Source organism: Nyctibius grandis, chromosome 3, assembly GCF_013368605.1.
Source record: "Nyctibius grandis isolate bNycGra1 chromosome 3, bNycGra1.pri, whole genome shotgun sequence".
NCBI classification, from domain to species: domain Eukaryota; kingdom Metazoa; phylum Chordata; class Aves; order Nyctibiiformes; family Nyctibiidae; genus Nyctibius; species Nyctibius grandis.
This window is the reverse complement of record NC_090660.1, coordinates 37,316,891-37,330,343: the sequence shown is the minus strand read 5'-3', so window position 1 is coordinate 37,330,343 and position 13,453 is coordinate 37,316,891.

The window sequence follows — 13,453 nt, the reverse complement described above, 5'->3', positions numbered from 1 at the left end:
GAGCAAATCATCAGAAAGACAAAATCTGTTTTGGCGAGTCTCCCTTGACATGTGTGGGTTCCTTAAACCGGCCCTGGCAAGAGTGTTTGAAGCAAATACTATCCAAGAAAAAAAATATTTTGCCTCTAATTTATCATTCTGTAATAATTCCAATCGACTCAGTGACAGCATAATAGTGAAAGTGATTAACATTTCACTCTCTACCAAACAAAAACATAAATTCCTCTGACTGGTAGGAAAGAATAGTACTATTAATAGGTGGGAAAATGGATCTGGTACATTTGTAGAATTTTAAGTGGCCTGGAAACTGCACACAGTGTGTACGGGGGTAGCCACACAAAGGCATCAGAAAAGGGCCATTTCCTGGGCTCCTGAAAACAAAAGGACCTTTTGCAGTCACTGACATTTGGTCAAAGTGGGCTGACTCACCATTCTGCTTTTGTAGTGTTTCATACCAGTTTTACACTTTTGCAAGCCCTCAGCTTAAGGAAGCCTTTTCTTCCAGTGATTTGCCCTACTGCTTTTACTTCAGACCCTACCAGGAAAGAAAGTGGGAAGTTCTCACGTGTTCCCCTGGCATGAGGGGACAGTTACCCAACATGACGTTTGTCCTGGGTGGGTTCCTGCTCAAGCCACAGAGACACCAGCTGACCAAGTAGTTGGCCTGTGACAGAAGTGCATAGGATATAACACTACAGGCAGCACAACCCAAATGTTTGATCACTCAGCTATGCTCTAATAACAGGAGCGTGTCAGAAATAGCAATAACACGTGGATCATGAACAGGGTTTCTGTGACCTCATGAAGTGGATCTCCATGAAGCTTGATGTCCTACAGGTTTGTGTCCTGAGTACTATACAACCCTCTGCCCTCCAGAATAACCCCCCACTCACCCTTGGGGCTTCATGGCCATCTCTCACTGCTGCAGTTTGTAGCCTTCCAGAGTCCTGAATGCCACTTTCTGCAATACCTCTTTTTTCCATCTTACCCATTAATCTCTCTTCTTCTCCAGACCTTCTGTGCAGGTACATGTGCAAACAGTAGTTCTTTCCCATGTTCCCTACACTTCCACATGTTCCCTATGTGTTTTACTGTATGAATCTGTGTATGCTGGTTAATTCTGTGAAGTGCTAAATTTTGCCTGTCTTATACTTATTAGGGACACAAATACCTCTGAGTTTCACAGAACTTGCAGAATTTTCACATTTTCAGGAACTCACCTGTCTTTCCAGTCTGACTGATACTGACCAGTGAGTTAAAAAAATTATTAGTAGAAGGAGCTTACAAACAATGTGACTGAAGAAACTTTTTTCCTCATGAAAGAAGGCTAAAAAGCAGATACACAAAAGGTTTTGAGATGGCTCTTGAATAACAAAGGTGCACACAACATTCTGGGATAGTCAATAAAAAAGCATAAGGACCATCTGACAGATTTCACTAAGTATCTAAAATGAACATATGAAATAAATATGAAAAAACTTTAGAAAACATCCTCATTTTTCATTTACCTGGCAGCTTTGTGAGCAGGGAGTGCTGGCAGGGCCATGCAGCCCTGACTGCACCTGTGTGATTCAAAGAGTACCAGTTGCAACCTGGATCTTAAAAATATAGGGTTGTGTGCACTTGTAGATTGATGGCCCTGAGAGTAGAGGACTGTGGGATGTTGGGGTTGGGGACTTTTTTCACCTCCCATGAGCGTATGTTTTATGTTTAAGCTTGAGAATGAAGAGAGAGGGAGGAAAGAAAGAGAAGCCAAGCCTTTCAAATAAGCCAAGCCTCAGCTATGACAAAGAATAAATAACAGTCTGTGTGCTCCTGGGAGAACTTCCCACCACTGGGGATGGATGGAGTGGACCACAAAAGCTAGGAGGAATTTCATGAGAGCTGAGGACCCAACATTCCCTGCCAGCAAGCCTCCAGAGATAATGAAGCACATTGATTTTGATGTCCATCACAACAAAAAGTACTTGTTTCATCCATTTTGGGAGAAACAGTATAAAACTCACAGACAGAAACAACATCAGTAAGACTATTATGCAGTGGAGGTGAAAGTTTGGCATACCAAAGAAATAGTACATATTAGGTAAGGCGAATAATGAAGTCACACCTCCAAGAAGTCCCAGGTTCTTATGTGGTCTTTAAGCTTTTTTCACATCAAAGGGAGAAATAAAGCTTTTAAAAATTATTTTTGCTGTGCAAGTTTTAGTTTTCATGAAGCCAAATTGAGATAAATCTGGAAATTTATATAACTTTAAAAGAGCACTTACTAAAATGTTCCTGCCATTCACAGTAATATGAAGTGAGTCAACTTGTTCCACACAGTGACCTTAACTTTTTCCATATTCCAGCAAATTTTATACAATCCCAGGAGTGTAGGTACAGTCCTGTGTATCATTGTCATTCTGCCCCACCTCTCTGATTTCTGGCAAAGTAATACTTTCTGAATACTGTGTCTGCTAATTCTTTCTTTGTGTAAGAGGTAGATGCACGTAGTTTGACATAGAGAATCAATGAAGTACAGTTTTATTTGTATTTGCAGAGACAATAATGTCAAAGAAGACAGCAGCTTGGTGACTCCAACTGAGACAGTAATTAAGATAAACCAGTGATGTTTCTAGTGTATTTTAAGAAGCCTGGAGGAATTAGCATAGCTTGCAGGAAACTGTGGGCTGGAAAGAGGTATTCTTTAAGAGTAAGCATGAAAATATTGTCTTTTTACCAAGTATGATGGAGAACTGATATGTCTCACCTGTGTTTGGTTAGGTAAGGGGGGGGGAGCGTGTGAGTTAAGAGGAGCTGAGAATAGAGTTTGCAGGGCAATTGGGAAATGAATGAGATCATTTAACCTCTTCTCCAAACAAGCATTTTCAAAAATCTCGTATTTCTGTTGTTATCCAAATTTTTTAATGCATCCCTTTATTTTAACTAGTTCAGTTTTATGGATAGCAGCTAACTATAAAAAGAAATAATAGCCTGAAGTGTCTTTGGAACCATTAACTGTCCCTTTCTGTCTATTCCCTAAGAAGATGCCTTGGATTTAAAGACTATGTGTATTAAAGCAAGTAAGAAAAGAAACAGCTTCTTTTCTGACACTTGCACTCCTTTCCTTCAGCTTGTGCAGAAGGCTGACAGCCCATCTCATTCCCATCAGTGGTATCCCACCAGCTTCCCCGGGAGCTCAGCACTGCATTTGGCCTATTCTACTGGTCTTCCTGAGTCCCTTATTTCTGAGCTGCAACACCACCATCCACAAGAAGTAATGAAGGCATTTGACATTGCTAAAGTATCAAGCCTTGGTTGTCAGTTTTAGCCATTTGTCCTCCAGGTGTTTGTTTTGCTGGATGATGGTTTAATTTTTGTTTTTGTAATATGGCCTTTGTAGTAGTTATTTTAAACTTCCAGTGGAATAGTAGAAAAGTAGGTACGCTCCTTCCTTCAGAGGAGCTGTGCTGGTTTTAGCTGATGTTTGCATGTTTTAGCTGTCACACTGTGGTTGTTAATCAATGGTATGGGGCATTTTAATATTCTCATACTCATGCATCAGCTGATTCTTCTGCAAGCGGATCCAAATTAGGGGCCAAGCTGTGCCTTTTTTATTACCTAGAATGTGCTATTTGTGCATCTTGTATGTATTTTGTCCACTAACTGACCTCTTACATTGTGTCACCCCATTAATACCAGCTGTTGTACCCAGCACCATGTTGGGCCTGCATGGAAAACTGACAGAAGGGAGCAGAGCTGCTGAGGAACAGGAACTTTGTGGCTAAGAAGCAATTTCCTTGTTATTTGAAAAAGCCTGCTTGAGATGGCTGTGGGAGGCCTTAGGCAAAATGATTGTGCCCATTTGCTCTGTGATAATTGCTGGCAAGGAAGCCTTGGGGTCAGTGATTTGCTTTCCTCCTCTCTACATAGTTGTTTCACAGGCAGTCTATAGGAAGTCGGCCAAAACATACCCCAGCAGCACGTTAAGCCTCTAGGTGTACTCAGCTACATGGTACTGGGAATGCTCAGGAGAGCAGTGCCTGAAGAGCCTTGTTGCAGGCTTACTAGTTGGGAAAAGCAATGTCTGGTTTGAGACCAGAAAGACACAAGACGAAATCGGTGGGTAGATTCCATCCCCCTATCCTCCTCTCCATCCCCTACCCCCAGTTTGATACCAGTTTGATCCAGAGAAGCTTTCTGTGAAAGTGAGTGTAAAAAGCTGCCAAAAATGTTTTATTTGGAAAGATTAATATATTGTGAGATTGCAAAAGAAACACAGTACCTCATCAACAGTGCCCAAGGACACAGCATCCATTACTGCAGCTGCTGCAAGTTTGATTCCCAAGTCTCACCAAAATGTTTGCTCAAAGGATGAATCAGTTACTGTTACTGGAAGTTATACTTTCAGGTCTGAATCATATATTTGCACCTCTGAGGTCTCACTGGGCATTCAGGTGGAAAAGCCGCTGATGCATGAGCAACAGTAGGAAATCATTGCAAAATGATTGCAAAACTCTGACCCATTTAGAGAAAAAGAACTGCTTATAGATAAAATAGGCCACCCTGAAAGCAAAACATGAAACTAAACTAACAGAAGAAATGGTATGCCTTAAACTAATTATTCAGGCACTTCTAGCAAGTTGCTCAAGCTCCCATTCATGTTACCTTGCCCCTAATATGATTCTTGTAGTCCTTTGCTCTCCACAGCTTCCTGAGGAGAGCAAGTAGAGAGGGAGGTGCTGATCTCTTCTCCCTGGTATCCAGTGATAGGATGTGTGGGAATGGTTCAAAGGTGTGCCAGGGAAGGTTCAGACTGGAAACATTTCTTTGCCAAGAGGGTGGTCAAACAGTGGAACAGGCTTCCTAGAGAGGTGGTTGATGCCTCAAGCCTGTCAATGTTTAAGAGGCATTTGGACAATGTCCTTAATAACATGCTTTAACTTGTGGTCAGCCCTGAAGTGGTCAGGCAGTTGGACTAGATGATCATTGTAGCCCCCTTCCAACTGAAATAATCTGGTCTATTCTATTCTATTCTACTCTACTCTACTCTTTGACTGTTAGCAGTAACACAGTTTTATGTGGAAATGGGCATGAACCAGAATTTTAGATGTGAATATTGTTGGGTTGTTAGATCATTCAAAAGAGATGTGGAAAACATTTCCCTGCCTATCCTAGCCTCTCATCTATATAATAGATGGCATCAAGTCCCTTTGGCTTTGAGCACTCTGATGTAAGAGTTGATGTAGGCCTATGATCTGGACTTTGTGACCTACTCAAGAGTAGTCAGGGGTGTGAGAAACTACATAAATCAGAGCAAGAGAGAATCCTTGTATCTAAGTAGCAGCTGAGCAGTACCATTTGCCCATTGAGCAAAGGGTGTTCTGAGGTGATGAAAATCTTTGGCAGCCCAGCTTTCCAGTTGAAAGCATCCAGTCCCCAGGAAGCTTATAGTGAGGTGTTGAGATCATTCATCAAGTAGATGGCTTGTTACCTGAAATGTGGTCTGCAACAGTCCGGAGTGCTGGAACAGGACAGCAGTAATACTGAAGGAGCTGTGATGAAGTCTCAGAAGTACTGAGAAGAGGCTAAATCAGCCAAAGCTGCAAACCTCTAGGGACTGGAGTGGAGAGGAGTGGCAGCAATAAGAAAGTCATGATGACAACACCTAAAGCATGCTGCAGCACAGAGAAGCTGTGTCAGAGAGGCTATTGCCATGACATTTCTTTGGATAAACATCTGGAGTCCTTGGACTTACTGACGTGATGCTGCTCCAAGAGCCAAAAACTGTCGTTACTTTAATTGAAACCCTATTGCTTAAAGAGCATTCAGCACCATCTCAGCTGTGAAACTACTGCCTTGAATGAGCGTAGTGTCCCTGAGAGGAGACATCCTTCATATGAGATACAGTCACATGTAGAAAAGAAAAATGGTCTTGTGGCTTAACCTGAAATGAGGATCCTTGCCCTTGGCTTCTGGAGACTGTAATTTTGTCCTCTGGCAGGTCACTTTGGAACAATCTGATTTTAGTGGCACATAATGAAAACAACTGCCTTGGCCCCCAGGCTGTGGGTGTGGGTGAGAAGCAGAACGTGTTATGCAGCACACAGAGGGAAGGGCACAAGATTACCTTTCTCTGCTGGGGACTTCATGAACCTGCCTTTTATTTTTGCACCCTAGGTTAAAAAAAAAAAGCAACAAAACAAAGCATCCGTTGATTTCAGCTCCAGCCTCCAGGACCGTATGACCTGTTTTTCTGGGTTATTTAGCTCTCAGAACACCAGCTCTAAAATGACCTGTCCCAGCTTTGCAAGTGCTTGACATCTCTGAAAGCTATATTCTGGGTATTTGGACTCAAATAGTGATGCAGATTTTATAGGAGGCACTTAATCTTGGGCTTAAAGTGTATCATGAGGCTGAATTAAATGCCACTGGTTAGAGCCCATTGATGTATTTAGTGGTGTGTGCCATACAGGTATTAATAGGGATTTCTGGGAAGTGCATGGCTCTTTCAGTGCCACATGTGAACTGCAATTCAGAGCTCCTTTTAGTTTTGTCCCATTGGTGTTCAAAGAAGAGGAAATCTTTGTGTGTTCTTTAAGTGGATTTAATTCAGGTGTATTGAAGAAAAGGCTGAAGAGTAGAAAAGACCATCCACTATTAGAAGAACAGTTTATCTTTTTTCCTAAAATGCCTTCTTTATTCAAAAGTACTTTCACACAGAGGGTTCTGTGTTTCCATCACACCTTTGGTATGCGTCTTTGATTTTATCTGTTTGCTTCTGATTCCTCTGTCAGGATTTGGTAAGCTGTGGAATGTTCATTTAACTCAGCAGCTTTGAAAAACATTTTGAATATTGTGTATGAGTCACTGTACGCAAGGGAAAATGATGAAAAGGAGTGAGCGTGGAGAAAAATTGAGTTGTTAAATGCAGCAACCCAGGGGCTCCTGAGATAGGAGACCAGTGCTCAGCGAGTCTGCAAAGACAGAGGCCAGTAGAGTCCACTTTGTCATATTCAAGTCCAACAAGGTCACTTATGGAAGCATCTGGACTTGGCAGCAGGCTTCTTGTCATTAAATTGGTCTGATCCATGGTTTGACTTTCAAGAAAAGGAAGAAGATAGCTTCCCTGATAGCCAGCAAGTCTTCCTCACAGGCTCCACAACTGAAGTGTTCAGAAACTTGGGAACCCAGTAGGGCCAGCTGGAGCTTATGAGTGTTCACACTCATATCCCTGGGAGAAGATAAACCAGAGTGCTCCAAAATTCCTTTTCCTAGGGCAAAGCCTCCTCTAAAGTTCCTAGTGAGGGTTTCCTCATCTTTGAAGAAGATGTAGTGTATTTCCTGTGAAGTTGGTTAACCACTGTATGCTGCTAGCTATCTTGAGTGCTGACCCGTCTGGCCAAAGTGGGTCTTTGCATTTCTAGCCTACTACACATGTCCTTGTTGATGCTTTGATTAACCTCCTCCAGTTCCCTTCCTTCTGGCCTTGCCACCAATGTTTTTGTCTTCTTTAACAAAAGGATTTTTTTAATATGCATCCGCCAGTTAGCCATGTTCTCTTTGCAAAGCTGGCTCTCTTCAGATTCTGCCTCTTTCCTTCTGGCCTTTTCATTTTCATTTTGCTGTGCTACTGAATGTACATGAGGCATGCTTATCTTCTATAATACCCACATTGCTGTAAGCCCCCTTTACCCTATGGGGCAAAGTCAGTTGGCCAAAAGGGAGCATCCTGAAGGACAGTTTTCTGGACCTCATTATCCCAACCCAAACATGGATTCAGAAGTAAACTGAGGCAGCAGAACACAGCTCAGCTTGTGATGCAAGGGAGTTAAATCAGTTGATCACAGTGGCTTTTTTTCGTTCTTTTAGACTCTTAGTTTCCATGTATCTGTACAAGCTGTATCAATGTGTTTTTCCAGTTGCAAAATGTCTCCTATCTCCAAGCCTGATGAAAAATTCCACTCTAACTTCTAAGATCATAAGTAAAGAATTTTTCTTGATTACAGTAAAGAGGTGGATACTGCTACCACACAAGAAGTATTAACATGTGTCTGAGGCAGAAGGATTGCACTTGTTTCCATGAACCTCTAGTTACAGAGAGTTCAATGAGAAAAGGAAGTTTAAAGACAGATGACATGACTGAAGAAAAGCTAATTGCCTGAAGCAGTTAAACTAGGCTAAAGATGTCCGTCGTTGAAATTCTTATCCCAAGGAGATTTCACCCAAGGGAAACCTTAGTCCTTAGTGTGCTGTTAAGCAGAGAAATCTCAAGGGAGGAATTCACAGAATAACGTGGGAATCTTAATTCTAGTGAACTGCCAGGACCAGATGGTGTTCATCTCAAGCTGTGAGGGATCTCAGCTCCGAAACTGGAAAGCTTCTGACAAACATGCAATATATCTCTTAAAATAGGAGTTCTTCCTGGTTGCTGTAAAAGTGTCACCAGGGAGCACCACTTCCCAAATGCAGTGAAGAGTGACCTTGAGGGTTGCAGGTGACTGCGCAATACCTTACATAGAGGGGAAGCATTTCAGGGTAGTCAGAACAGAAACATATACTTAGAAAAACAGAATTACGTCATCTGAACAACAACACAGTTTCTGCTTAAAGTCCTCAACTGGTCTTTGAAGTTATTTCAAGACTTTATTTAAAATATTGGGAAGAAAAAACTGGCACATATCATCCAGGTTTTTAGGAGGTTTTGGTGATGTTTGTAAGAAAAAGGGACTTTATGTTATGCTAGATAGGTAAATTTTTGTCCCTAATTAAATACTGGCTAGGCATCAAATGTTTGAAGTACTGGCCATTTTTTAAAATGTAGGTGACCTAACAGTGGTATGCAAAGATCTGTGCTGGGATTGCTCTTGTACAGTTTTGTTGGTGATTTTAAGACCAAGTAAAAGATGTGGTCATTACATATCACTATCGATGTTAGGAAAAACTAGAGGAGTGCACAAAATCTAGAAAGACTTACTTCAGTGAACAAAATAGTAGGTACAAGTTCACTTGTATACATACAGGCTCATGCAATAAGAAGAAAAACCTATTTTTTTCACAGATTATAATGAATCTAAACAAGGAAGTTTTCCTTCAGAAGCAGAGATCTAGAAGTGGTTTTTGGCAGCGGTTCAGCCTGCTTTGCCCAGGCAAACAGAGCAATGAAAAAGTCTTTCTCTAGGTTCCCAGAAAATGAAAGCTATAGTCACAAGCAGCAGCAATTTAAATATCCTTAAAACAAATGAAAGGAAATAATTCTGTGGAATTCCGTGCTAACAGCATGTCATAAAAAGTATGGTTTGCAAGATCTAAAGGATTAGATCATTCTGCTACCATTAACGGCTTTACAGCAGACAAATTATATGACCGATATCAAACATCAAATTCTAGGTTATAAACTTCACCGCTGGGAAGTAAAATGAAGAAAAATACCTTCCATAGAACTGTATACAAGAGAGGCATAGTTTTAGCTGGACAGAGGTTACCTTCCTCTTACGCAGAAGAGTGACCTGAACTGGTGAGTTAATATGCAAATTTGCTGTTGAATTCTGATGACCCATCTTAGACTTTCATATTTCTGAGGAAGAGAATGCCTGTTTGTGGGCTTGCATGGACTGCATGTGTTTCCTCGTTAGACATTAGTATTTTACGGAGAATGGAAGTTCACATGAAGTCAAATTAAATTGTTGGCAATTTGAAATCTTGGCTGCCTCCTTTGTCCTTTTTATATTATGTAATGTGGTAAAAAAAAAAAAACAGACATTGTATTTTATGCTTTATAGCAACGATTTCCAAAGTAAATGTAGCCCACTCTGCTAAGTGTTTTCACTGAAGTCCCAAAAGTCAGGTGTAGTTACAGTCTGAAGGCCAGCCTCAGTCTCATAGTTACAAAATTTTCCAAGACATTGAATTATATATTAATATGTAATAAAAAATGTAAAGTATAGAAATAGTTTTTAAAATGAAACTGGGGGAAAAAAGGGAATAATTTCTTTCATCCACAAAAGTAATTGATGTAACTCTTATTTGCTGTTGGGAGTCTGGTTGCCCTTTTACTCAGTATATTCCCACTAGACTTGAAGAAATAGGTCTTCTCTTTTCTTCTTGTTTTTTGCCTTTTTTTTTTCTTGTATTCCTTGAGGGAGAATTATAAGACATTTCACAGCAGAATAGACTATTGATGTAATAACACATGTAGTGCTTAGTTAACACACATTTACAGACATGCAGCAATTACTAGCATTTTTCTAGTATTAAGTTATAACTGCTGAAATCTGATAAAGCCCTACCAAAGCCAAATCTTTCAACACCAGATAAAATTGCTGAAAGCACTTAAGGGGTTTATAAACATGTGATGTGCCATTTTTCAAATGTTGTTTGGCATTTAGCCTTAGTTTGAAGCCACCTTTAAGAACTCAGACTTGGGCTAAAATTTTCAGATGCAGCAACATCTGTGTGTGTTTTTAGATATATATATGTACGTGCATGATGTGTATAGAGATATACACACACAGGTATATGTACGTGGCAAATACACATTGTAAATACCACTGCACATGGTTTAAAGAAGGGACTAGCAGGGGGGCTTACCTTTGGGATTTTAAGGCTGAAGGAGTCACATTTTGAAGGAGGAATTAAAGGAAAATACTTTGCATCAGTGACATGTATATTCTGAACCTATACATGCAGTCTCTTCTCTCTCTCAAGAAGTGCCTTTTCCCCATAAAAAATGTAGAAGATAAAAAAAGTCTGCAACAAACTTACAAACCATTCGTTACAAATTAGGTAGTTATACGCGAACAGATCCTGAATTGTTCTGTCTGGATAGGTAGGAACACAGTGGTACTAGGCAGTAGGAGTCCCTGATGTGATCGTATGTTAGCAGAAGTCTCTTGATGTCTGGGAAGAATAGCAAGGTAGTGAACAGAGACTTAATTGTCACTGATTTTTTCTTTACCCCAAAAGCTTTACCTTCTAGAAATTAAAGCTGCTACCTCTCGGCTGACCTATCACTGTAAGATATCCTTGATATTCAGTCTCAGTAACTAAGTTGTCTCAGTGGCTAAATTAGAAAGCACTGCAAATAAATCATGTACTATGTTTAGAGCACTTCTGTCTGTCATGATCAAAAGTGTTGTGATAAAGGTAATGGATTACTCCTCTTCACTCGGTGTAATCACTGTGAGCATCAGCAGCCGCAGCACCTGACGTGACCAGTAGAAATGCAAGCCTTGACGTAATCAGTCGTGACTCTGCGAGGCTGGTTTTCAGGCTATGAGGAACAGTCTGTGTGGATCAGTTGGTCTGAGATCCTTGTTTTGTTTTGAAATTCACTCTGAAGCACTTGGCATAGCTGACAAACGAGCTCATTTTCTGGGTGCGGTTCTCCAGGGCTTGGGAAGGACAACTGCAAAGTTCTCAGGGAAGGCTTTTTTAGAGTGCTGAACATCCATGAGCTGGATATTGTTTTGACTAGTTTGTTGGTGCCAAGGGTGCTTTTGAACGATGCACGGCCATAGTCAAGAAGAACTCACTTGCCATGAATGAGAATGCCATGAGTGTTTTTTTGTCTTAAAATTTGCTCTGGGAGTCAGTGGGGCATTATTGCTCCACTTTACCCTTCCCTCTGGATCTCGGTCAGTTGGGGGATGAGAAGAAGCAAAAAAATGAGAAAGGACAAGCAGAAATCCAAGAAACCAGTCAGGTAGTTAATTCATAACCGGGGTTACACCAGGAACAGGGAGAGAGCCAAGACATGTATGTATGGCTCTGGATTCCTTCCAGGGTTTCTGAAGACCAGGAATGCTGTTGCTGTTCACTGACACAGCTGACCTGGGCCTCTGCCAGGGAAGGGGGCAGGCAGAGGAGGGTGTGTGTGTGTTTGTCTTTCCCTCCTCATGATGTGTGAAATGTGTCTCCTTTCCTCTGCCATTGGCACTGCTTGTGACTGTGTCTGTCTGCAAAATCACCATCTCCCCTGTGGAATGATGAGGTTGTCTGAATCCCAAGTTTGAAGGGATGGGCTGCTGCGTAACATTTATTTTTGTTTTGCTTTGTGTTTTGTTAAGGTTTTCCTTTTCAGTGCCTATGAGGAAATGTTCTAAATACATCTTTTGTTTCTGTAATGGCAAGGTCTGAAATGTCCCCTTCTGATTTTCATTTGTGTATGGCTATAGAATATTTTTAATTTCCTCTATTTGGTAGCCTTTAGCAGGGTCTGATCGGCACTCAAGGATGAAAAGCTTTTTGAAAATGTTGTGTCATCCTAAAAATAGTCCATAATGGGTCTAGTACCTATTTAAAACAAAATGGTTTACAGTACTTTTAATAACTTATGAAAAGTAACTAGTTCATTTTGAACAGATTTACTGCTGTTATGCCCACAGACAGGATTTATAAGGATAGGTTAAATGTGTGTGTATATACATATTTATAATAGCTAGACACAAATACACATGTTTCTGTATTAATTTTAGAGCACTGAAAACATTTAAAGCATTTGGGAAAAAAACAGGCTCTTTGACAAACAAAGCCTTCTTCAGACAAGCTGATATTGTTGAAATTACCTTTTCATTGCTCCCCAGGGGTCTTTAAATCCTCTCAGAGTTCAGTGCATGGGGACAGTAGCCCACAAACAGTGGGATAGGAGCCAGGAAGTCTTGCATCTGCCACTGTTTCAGTGAGTGCTTGCGTGTCACACCTTAATGCCAAATCAGTTGGCAAAGGGACAATATTTGTTTGTAACAGTTTGCCGTATGCAGTTCAAAACAGCACAGCTTCCACTGCCATCCTGTGCAAGATGAGCTCAAACATAGCTGGCGCCACACCTTACCTCTAACTCACATACGTGTTCTTCTCAGCACTCGTCACCTGCGGCCTGGATTAAGCCACCTAAAGACAGGCATGGACAGGCAGCAGTGTGGTGTCTGGCTGAGCTCCAGAGGCCATTCCTCATGGAGAGCAGTGCTGCATCAGTCTCCCCTGTGCCTTTCAGGAACATGCACGTTGTGGCACATATTGAGTCAGCATGTGGCTCGTGTTGAAGTCTAGTCCTGTCTCCACTCCCAGTCCCCTCTGTGACTCTGTGCAGTGAGGAAGAAGACAGGACTTACTTTCTGCCTTATATTCTGCCTCTGCTCAGGAACCAACCTAACACCCAGAAAATGGGAGCTCATACTTCTATTAGTGTCACTGTGGAACTGCATCGTCCCTCGGGCAGAACTGCCTCACTTACAGTATGGGCTAGGGAAGCCTGGAGAGGTTTAAGGTTGCCTAGGAATACACAGTTTCAGGGGAATCAGACTCAGTTAACTATGTTGTCACTTCATGGTGGCCAAAACTGGAATTTGGATCTGTCTGAACACTATCTCTTCGTAAGCAAATCATTCTGGGTGAAGTAGCATTATTGCTCTTGTACAGACCCAATCAGCAGTGCTCAGAAGGGCTGGCTTGCTAGTTTTCTCCCTGCTACACC